Genomic DNA, 11,251 nt, shown 5'->3' with positions numbered 1-11,251 from the left:
GAGTTGAGTGTGCTTTAAAAGGAGCATGGAGGGCAACTGAAGGGTTAAACAGAGTGTTGATGAGTTAATTAGAGGGCATGAGTACTTGAGATAATTGGCAAGGACAAATAAAAGGAGGGGTAACTGACAAGGAGCAGCCAGTGTGTGAGTGGCTCAGGGTAGGAGCGAAGCTTTGAGGCTTTGGCTTGAGAGGCTTTGGCAAGCAGAGGCTGAGGACGACTTTGCTCCCAGTAAGGTAAGGCCAGGTAAGTTCCTTTAATTAATTTAATTAACTTAGGAGTAGGTAATGGAGGCAGCAGTTAGGGCAGTCGAATGCTCTATATGCAGTATATCTTCTTCTACTTCAATTGTCCATTGAAATCCTTTGACGACGTCCACTCCTTTAACGGAGAGATCTTTGATAACCATACAATCCTACCCTGGACCCACAAGCTCTATTGCAGGTGGGACATGTATATGCAGTAGTGGTGGCAACTATGGTTTCATTTCTCCTGGCTCTCTTCTGTTGTTTTCTGGTTGTTTTTTCCATCTCCAGAATATGAACCCCATCCCTACACAGCTGTTGCCAAGTGGTACGGTCAGCCGCAACATCCTCCAGGTTCTCGGGTCTGATCTTGCACTTCCTTAAAGCATTCTTCATCTGACCCTTATAGTGCTTCTTCGGCCCTCCAGCTGAGCGTCGTCATGATTTAGTTGGCCGTGTCACGTACCCCATGACGGGTTAAAGAACCAGCAGAAATAGAAAACATTTTGAAATCCAGTATTGCTACTAACTAATAGTTTTTATTAGTAACTACGCAATACAGTAATATAAATACAGATAAATCAAACAGGTTAGCAATGTGTGTATATATATATGGAAATATATGAAAATCAAGCTTCTTCAAGTCTGGGGTAAATAGAAAATACATACAGTCTTACGATGATGAGTAAAGTTCAGTTAAGTTCATGGTATTGAGTTGAGTAGTGATGGAGAGAGAGAGAGAGAGGGAGAGATTTGAGTCTTCAGGTGAGCTGACGCCGTCGATCTTCCCGTTGTCCTCCGAAATCCTTTAGAAGTCACCGACTGTGACCACAATAAAGGGGTCCATTCTTCTGAAGTGGAATTATCAACCCAGGTGAGGGTTGGACACACAAACAACTCCTCACCGGTCACTCCCTTTTCACACTGCGAGAGCCACTGATTGATCTGCCTGATCGATCCTCCAAAAAATACTTTTTCTGTGGGCACAACAAAGCTTATTCAGTGTCCAAAACCATGTGTCTGTCCGTTTATCATCTGACCTTCTATTTATCTCACTGTGCCGAATACTAGCTGTCCATCAAGCAGCTCCTCCCCCTCTCTCTGTAAGAATACAGAAGTTGAAACCAGTGTCCTTGTAAAAATGTAAACATGCTGCAGAAAACCCATAACTTCATCCAAAGCTGTCTTTGTCTCTCTCTCTCTTAAAAACAAGATGTCAGAGTTAAATAACTCTCTCTCTCTCTTTTCAAAAGCACAGTTCATAGGGGTAATTCTGGACCCCATCACACCCCCTTCCTTCAAAAAAAATTTTGACGAAGGCAAAATTTTTGTTTAACTGGAAATTTCAGAGTTTGAAACAATACGTGTATAAGCATCAGATGACAGAGCAAAAAAAGTGTACAATTTCTAACTTAACATCTAGATAAACAATCAGCTATAATATTGTCAGTACCTTTCACATTTGATTTTTAAGTCATATTCTTGCAATATCAGACTACAACTAAATAACCTTCTATTCTTATCCTTCATCTTAGTTAGAAACACCAACGGATTGTGATCCGTGTAAATCACAAGTAGTCTCTGGGCAGGACAAACATAGACTTCAAAATGTTGTAAAGCCAGAATAAGTGCTAGCAATTCCTTTTAGCAACAGTGGAGTAATTTTTCTGATGCCCATTAAATTTCTTTGAGAAATAAGCTACTGGGTGATTAATGTCGTCCTCACCCTTTTGTAACAGTACTGCCCCAGCAGCTTCATCACTATCGTCTGTTGCTATCGAGAATTGCTTGAAAAATCAGGTGCCTTGAGCACAGGATGATAACACAGGATGGTTTTCAGACGTTCAAATGCCTCCTGGCAAAAAGCACTCCATATAATTCTTTCACTCTTCCCTAGAAGCTTCGTTTGGGGGAGAGTGATATCTGCAAAGTTCTTACAAAACTTTCGGTAATACCCAACCATTCCTAAAAACATTCTTACACTTTCTTGCTGGTCGGAATAGGGACCCCAGCAATAGCTTGAACCTTGGCCTGTACAGGAGTCAGTTGGCCCTGGCCTACTACATAGCCAAGATAAATAACAGTAGCATGACCAAATTCACTTTTATCCAGGTTCACAATAAGATTGACCTTGGAAACGCTTTCAAACAGTTTTTCTAGAGCCTCAATATGCTCTTCCCACATGTCATTCCAGCCTACTAAATCATTGATATAAGCCCCCATGTTTTCTAAACCTCTAATCACATAATTGATCATTCTTTGAAAAGTCCCTGGAGTATTTTTCATCCCGAAGGGTAAAACATTATATTCATACAGTCCAGATGGTGTCACAATTGTTGATATCTCTTTAGCTGCCTCTGTTAAAGGAACACCCCAATATCCTATTAACAAGTCAATTTTTGTAAGATACTTAGCCTTTCCTACTCTATCAATACAGTCATCCATTCTCTTTTCTTGTTCCTTCTTGTTTCCAATTTCTTGTTCAACCATTTTACCTTCCTCTAAATTCATTCTGTAAGGATGCCCTCTGATGGGCTGGGCTAAATTTACAATGATGTCATGCTCTTCAGCTGCACACCGTCTTAGAATGTCAGGGAATTCCTTCACTTGTTTTTGTGGTGTAGGTTCCAATTGATGGACCTTCTCAGTAATATTTTTCAAAACAATGGAATTCTTAAACCTTGTTGATACTAGATTCAGCGGGTTAAAATGATTTTTCTTTTTTTTTTAAATTTTATTTTTATTTGGATAAGGCATTCACAAATATCATGTACTTTTTTCACACATATAACCTTTTCCATTTTTTTATATGTATAAAACTACAATTATTTATACATTCTGAAGTACACATCTCCTTTCCAGCCTCCACGACTCCATTTGTTTTTATAACAGTACCCACAGGTGCCATCCTATCAAACAAATGTTTTATTTTAATTTGAACGTTCTTCAAACTTTCCTTTGCAAGGTCACAAACCTTATTGAATCTTTTCCATACATTGACCATATTTCCAAATCAGACCACAGTTCTCTGAGGAGGGTCAAAGGTCCTCTGGGCCTATGGCCGAAAATGAATTCAAATGGACTGAACCCCAGGGGTTCTTGAATTAAGTCTCTAATAGTAAATAAGAGTAGGGGATCCCTGATTTTCCCATTTTTCACACAATATGTTTTAATCATGGTCTTAAAAGTGGAGTTGAACCATTCCAAGGCTCCCTTAGGCTCTGTGTGATATGCAGATGACACAATGTGCCTAGCTTCCAGTTCTCCAACAATCCCCTGGAATGTTCTTGAAGTAAAGTTACTACCATGGTCAAATAGAATTTCTCTGGGCAGACTTATCAGTGTGAGAAACTTACTGAATGCTTTTACCACAGTCTTAGCCTTGATGTTTCCAAGAGGCACGGCTTCAGGGAACCTAGACACAGCACACATAGTTGTTACCAGATACTGATGACCAACTGCAGTCTTCAACAATGGGCCTACACAATCCACTATGACCCTGGAAAAAAGTTCACCAAAAGCAGGTATCGGTTTAAGTGGTGTTACTTGAACAACCTGATTAGGTTTCCCCTCAACCTGGCAGATATGGCAAGTCCTGCAAAAATTCACAACATCCCCTCATAAATTAGGCCAGTAGAATTCCTTCTTAATTCCATTTACTGTCTTTCTCACTCCAAAATGTCCACCTAAAGGCATACTGTAAGCCATGTTTAAAATTTCAGCCCTGTAAACTTCTGGAACCACTGCCTGATGCACAATAGCCCAATCCTCACTTGCAGGCACAGTGGCTGGTCTCCACTTCTTCATTAACACCCTATCTTTAAGGGAATATCCTACTGACTCTCTCAGAACCTCCTCTTCTGTGAGAGCTGTCTCCTTTAAAGCCACCATTTCAGAACCTTTATTTCTGTTCCTCTATAAATTCTTTCCTCGATAAGGACAAACCTTTCTCATACACCTTACTCTCATCAGCTTTACTACCCTCCAAGTCCTGCTGGAACATGGAAGGTAGAGAAGCTTGTGACACATCATCATACTTTAAACCTCTGGTTTTGCTATCATGGGCCTCAGTAGATTTCCTAAACAGGCTTCAAATAACTGTGCATGTGGGATAAACATCAGTTTTTCTGTGTGGTTCATTAGCAACAGCTTTGCTCATTAGTTGAATTGTTAAATCACCCTTACCTTGGAGAGATGTCAACCTCCCTACATTGTTTACTAAACTTGGCACCATCACCAGACCTATAAAAATCATGTTTACATTGTGGAAGAGGCCAAACAATCCATTTATCTCATTCTTACGACCTTTCTCCTGACCTGTCTCCATAGCAACAACTACTGATAGTCCCTCCTGGTCACAACAACACTTCAAGTTTTGTCTCTCCACACCCCAAACTTGAACAACATCATCATGAATAACATCATAACCTTGAAGGTGTTTACCTCCAAATGTCAAAGCACAATTCAACAGAGGGAAACATAGAAACATAGAAACATAGAAAATAGGTGCAGGATTAGGCCATTCGGCCCTTTGAGCCTGCACCGCCATTCAGTATGATCATGGCTGATCATCCAACTCAGAACCCTGTACCAGCCTTCCCTCCATACCCCCTGATCCCTTTAGCCACAAGGGCCATATCTAACTCCCTCTTAAATATAGCCAATGAACTGGCCTCAACTGTTTCCTGTGGCAGAGAATTCCACAGATTCACCACTCTTTCTGTGAAGAAGTTTTTCCTAATCTCGGTCCTAAAAGCCTTCCCCTTTATCCTCAAACTGTGACCCCTCGTTCTGGACTTCCCCAAAATTGGGAACAATCTTCCTGCATCTAGCCTATCCAATCCCTTTAGGATTTTATACGTTTCAATCAGATCCCCCCTCAATCTTCTAAATTCCAATGAGTATAAGCCTAGTTCATCCAGTCTTTCATCATATGAAAGTCCTGCCATCCCAGGAATCAATCTGGTGAACCTTCTATGTACTCTCTCTATGGCAAGGATGTCTTTCCTCAGATTAGGGGACCAAAACTGCATACAATACTCCAGGTGTGGTCTCACCAAGGCCTTGTACAACTGCAGTAGTACCTCCCTGCTCCTGTACTTGAATCCTCTCGCTATAAATGCCAGCATACCATTCGCCTTTTTCACCGCCTGCTGTACCTGCATGCCCACTTTCAATGACTGGTGTATAATGACACCCAGGTCTCGTTGCACCTCCCCTTTTCCTAATCGGCCAACATTCAGATAATAATCTGTTTTCCTATTTTTGCCACCAACCTGGATAACTTCACATTTATCCACATTAAATTGCATCGGCCATGAATTTGCCCACTCACCTAGCCTATCCAAGTCACCCTGCATCCTCTTAGCATCCTCCTCACAGCTAACACTGCCGCCCAGCTTCGTGTCATCTGCAAACTTGGAGATGCTGCATTTAATTCCCTCATCCCAGTCATTAATATATATTGTAAACAACTGGGGTCCCAGCACTGAGCCTTGCGGTACCCCACTAGTCACTGCCTGCCATTCTGAAAAGGTCCCGTTTATTCCCACTCTTTGCTTCCTGTCTGCCAACCAATTCTCCATCCACATCAATACCTTACCCCCAATACCGTGTGCTCTAAGTTTGCACACTAATCTCCTGTGTGGGACCTTGTCAAAAGTCTTTTGAAAATCCAAATATACCACATCCACTGGTTCTCCCCTATCCACTCTACTAGTTACATCCTCAAAAAATTCTATGAGATTCGTCAGACATGATTTTCCTTTCACAAATCCACGCTGACTTTGTCCGATGATTTCACCGCTTTCCAAATGTGCTGTTATCACATCTTTGTTAACTGACTCTAGCAGTTTCCCCACCACCGATGTTAGGCTAACCGGTCTATAATTCCTTGCTTTCTTTCTCCCTCCTTTTTTAAAAAGTGGGGTCACATTAGCCACCCTCCAATCCTCAGGAACTAGTCCACAATCTAAAGAGTTTTGAAAAATTATCATTAATGCATCCACTATTTCTTGGGCTACTTCCTTAAGCACTCTGGGATGCAGACCATCTGGCCCTGGGGATTTATCTGCTTTTAATCCCTTCAATTTACCTAACACCACTTCCCTACTAACATGTATTTCCCTCAGTTCCTCCATCTCACTGGACCCTCTGTCCCCTACTATTTCTGGAAGATTATTTATGTCCTCCTTAGTGAAGACAGAACCAAAGTAATTATTCAATTGGTCTGCCATATCCTTGCTCCCCATAATCAATTCACCTGTTTCTGTCTGTAGGGGACCTACATTTGTCTTAACCAATCTTTTTCTTTTCACATATCTATAAAAGCTTTTACAGTCAGTTTTTATGTTCCTTGCCAGTTTTCTCTCATAATCTTTTTTCCCCTTCCTAATTAAGCCCTTTGTCCTCCTCTGCTGAACTCTGAATTTCTCCCAGTCCTCAGGTGAGCCACTTTTTCTGGCTAATTTGTATGCTTCTTCTTTGGAATTGATACTATCCCTAATTTCTCTTGGCAGCCGTGGGTGCACTACCTTCCTTGATTTATTCTTTTGCCAAACTGGGATGAACAATTGTTGTAGTTCATCCATGTGATCTTTAAATGCTTGCCATTGCATATCCACTGTCAACCCTTTAAGTGTCATTTGCCAGTCTATCTTAGCTAATTCACGTCTCATACCTTCAAAGCTACCCTTCTTTAAGTTCAGAACCTTTGTTTCTGAATTAACTATGTCACTCTCCATCTTAATGAAGAAATCCACCATATTATGGTCACTCTTACCCAAGGGGCCTCTCATGACAAGATTGCTAATTAACCCTTCCTCAGTGCTCAATACCCAGTCTAGAATAGCCTGCTCTTTAGTTGGTTCTTCGACACGTTGGTTCAAAAAACCATACCGCATACATTCCAAGAAATCCTCTTCCTCAGCACCTTTACCAATTTGGTTCACCCAATCTACATGTAGATTGAAGTCACCCATTATAACTGCTGTTCCTTTATTGCACACATTTCTAATTTCCTGTTTAATACCATCCCCAACCTCACTACTACTGTTAGGTGGCCTGTACACAACTCCCACCAGTGTTTTCTGCCCCTTAGTGTTATGCAGCTCTACCCATATCGATTCCACATCCTCCCGGCTAATGTCCTTCCTTTCTATTGCGTTAATCTCCTCTCTAACCAGCAACACCATCCCACCTCCTTTTCTTTCATGTCTATCCCTCCTGAATATTGAATATCCCCGAATGTTGAGCTCCCATCCTTGGTCACTCTGGAGCCATGTCTCTGTGATCCCAACTATATCATATTCATTAATAACAACCTGCACTTTTAATTCATCCACCTTGTTACAAATGCTCCTTGCATTGACACACAAAGCCTTCAGGCGCGCTTTTACAACTCTCTTAGCCCTTATACAATTATGTTGAAAAGTGGCCCTTTTTGGTGCTTGCCCTGGATTTGTCGGCCTGCCACTTTTACTTTTCACCTTACTACTTTTTGCTTCTACCCTCATTTTACACCCCTCTGTCTCTCTGCATTGGTTCCCATCCCTCTTCCTCAGCAGGCCTTTGTCCTGAAAGCAGGGTCAAAGGTCGAGCAACCAATCCAACATTCCCCAGTACTTTATTCAAAAGTCCAGGTACAACACTTTTCCCATTATTTTCAGTAACACCTACCTCACCAATTTTTATCTCATTAACAACTTTTAGAACACTGTCTAATACGTGACTGAGAATTCTCAATTTCCACTGGTACCAAGGTTAACCCCTTATTCACCGAACCAAAACCATCTGACACAAAAGAACTGCATTCCTTTCCAACCAAGTCAGATACCTCAGACCTTAACTGAGTTTCAACACAATGTTCAGTACCCTGTGAATCCACGGGTACTTCAACAACCTGAACACAGGCAATCAGGACAGCTGCCTCTTTTGGGCTTTCATCACTTGTCCCAGTTTCAAATTCAAGGACACCCCGAACCTCCCAGCTACTCTCTGGGTAACTCTTATCTGGAGTAAACTCAACCTCGTGGGTTAAAACAACTACGTCTGCTTTCTTAGCAGACCCGCGCAGGGTGGTAGCATCCTCTTCATCTAGGTATGCCCTCACTTCATAGGGGACACAATTTTTAAATTCATCAAACAAAAAAAGCTCTTCCAAGCTGTTAAAATCATCAGGGTCTGACACTAAACATCTCAGCTGCCATATCTTCCTCTCAAACTGTCTCTGTTGTTCTGTCTCTTCTCTCTGTTTGTCTGCCTCTCTAGCCTCGAGCTGTTTCAGTTGCAACTCATGCTCCATTTTTTAATTTTTCCAACTGAAGCTGCTCAGCCTCAGTAAGTACTTTACCTTCAGCAAACATTTTCAACACATCCTCAATAAATTGCTTTGTCAAAATATAATATTAAACAATGTTTCTTTGAATTTCTACCTTAGTCATACCCTTCTTTACCTCAATTCTCAATTTTTTAGCAATGTTCCACACATCATCCTTTTTAGCTATCTTCAAAGTCACCAGGTCTGGCGATCTCAGAAATTCCCTAACATCCATTTCTGTTGTTTCTCCACATACCCAAATCAAAAGGGATTTTCCCCAATCAAATCAAACAGACCCCCCCCCCAACCAATTTGTTCATATCGCGGACGAACCCCCAATTTTGTCAGGTACCCCATGACGGGGTAAAGAACCAGCAGAAATAGAAAACACTTTGGAGTCCAGTATTGCTACTAACTAATGGTATTTATTAGTAACTACACAATACAGTAATATAAATGCAGATAAATCAAACAGGTTAGCAATGATTATATATAAGTGTTGAAATATATGAAAATCAAGCTTCTTCAAGTCTAGGGGTAAATAGATACAGTCTTATGATGACGAGTAAAGTTCAGTTCAGTTCGTGGTATTGATTTGAGTAGTGATGGAGAGAGAGAGAGGGAGAGATTTGAGTCTTCAGGTGAGCTGACGCCGTTGATCTTCCTGTTGTCCTCTGAAATCCTTTAGAAGTCACCGACTCTGACCACAACAAAGGGGACCGTTCTTCTATGGTGGAATCATCAATCCAGATGAGGGTTGGTCACACAAACAACTCCCCACCGGTCACTCCCTTTTCACACTGCGAGAGCCACCGATCGATTCGCCTGTCTCGTGGTCCGGATCGGGGTCTCTTTAAATTTACTTTGTTTATGTTATGATTTGGACCGTTGACTTCCTGTTTCCCTTTGGTTCCCTGTTTTCCCATGTCCCTCGGCCTTGGTGATTAGAGGCAACTTACTCTCGGCTGAACCGGTAGTTTATAGTCTCCAGCTTTCAGCTGTTCGGCGTGAGAGCGTTTGCAAAGTCACCAAGGTACGGCGTGCCGATGTCATCTGGCCGGAGCAAGCCTAGTCTCCGCCCGAAGCGAGTGCCGGTAATTTGCCTTTCCTCACTGGAGCTGCCTTGTCAAGTTACCTCGCCAAAGCGAGCCTGCAAAGTTTCCTCACCGTGGTGGGTCCGTCAGTTAACCCACTGGAGGGAATCAAGAACCGTTGTCTACTGTTCCCAGGCCAAGTCGAGAGCTCACCACTATCCGGAGGGTCCAAGTCAAGTCCTGGCTCCGGGGGCATCCAAGTCCCGAGTCAAGTCCCAGCCCTGGCGGCATCCAAGTTCCGAGTCAAGTCCTGGCCCTGGCGGCATCCAAGTTCCGAGTCAAGTCCTGGCCCTGGCGGCATCCAAGTTCTGAGTCAAGTCCTGGCCCTGGCGGTCTGTGATTCCTGTTCTACCCTCCCTGTCTGAATCCCTTCTCTGCCCCTCTCGCCTCTAGCCCTCATCTGCAGCCCTCGCCTGCACCTTGGTCTAGTTCTATCGCCAGAGCTGGATAGGTACCACCTGGTGTTCTTTCGTGTTGGTCTTGTCCTCGCCTCCGTGGGGTAAGTCTGGCCGTCTTGCTGTTGCCCTGTGGGGGGTTATGTCTTGTCGTGTCTTGTCCTTGCCTCCGTGGGGTAAGTCAGGCCCTCTTGCAATTGCCCCGTGGGGGGACATGAGTCCCGGCCATATGTCCTGTACCCAAGGAAGGGTCCTGGCTCTCTGTTCTGCGTGTGAGTCCCGGCCCTATGTCCTGTACCCAAGGAGGGGTCCCAACTCTGTGTTCTGTGTATGTGTCCATTGTTCCATGTACCTGCTCTCCCAAGACCGAGGCTCTATTTTTCCATGTTCCTCCTCTCCCTAGCCCATGTCATGTCCATGCCTGGTTCTGGGGTCTGAGCCCGGGGAAAGACCCAGGTCCTGGGTCCTTGTCCAGTCTCTGGTTTGGAGTCCATATCGTAGCCGCTAGTTCTGGGATCCAATTCCGAGTCCTAGCCCAGACCCTAGTCCCAGCCTAGTCGTAGTCCTGAGTCCTTGTCCAGTTCGCTATTCCTGCTTCTGCTTTGCTCTCCTGGTATCAAACAATAAACTCAATTTAATTAACCTCACAAGATGTGTCTTGCATTTGGGTCCACCCTTGCTCCCAATGCCCCACCATTGTGACAGCCTGATCGATCCTCCAAAACCCACTTTTTCTGTGGGCACAACAAAGCTCATTCTGTGTCTGTCCGTTTATCATCTGATTTTCTATTTATCTCACCGTGCCAAATACTAGCAAACATTTCCTCCCCCCTCTCTCTATAAGAATACAGAAGCTGAAATCAGTGTCCTTGTAAAAATGTAAATATGCTGCGGAAAACCCAGAACATCATCTAAAGCTGTCTTCATCTCTCTCTCTCTCTTAAAAACAAGATGTCAGTGTTAAATAACTATCTCTGTCTCTTTACAAAAGCACAGTTCATAGGGGTAATTCAGGACCCCATCACAGCCGTTTAACACTCTGCGAGGTAGCTGACATGGGGGCATCCTTATCACGTGCCCCAGCCACTGCAGCTGACACTGGGTGATCATGGCCTCAATACTTCTGCAGTTGGTCTTTACAAGTATCTCAGTGTGAGGCACCCACTCACGCCAGGTAATTCCCAGGATGCGCTGAAGGCAG

Source organism: Mobula birostris, chromosome 2, assembly GCF_030028105.1.
Source record: "Mobula birostris isolate sMobBir1 chromosome 2, sMobBir1.hap1, whole genome shotgun sequence".
NCBI lineage: Eukaryota > Metazoa > Chordata > Chondrichthyes > Myliobatiformes > Myliobatidae > Mobula > Mobula birostris.
This window is presented reverse-complemented; position numbering follows the sequence as displayed.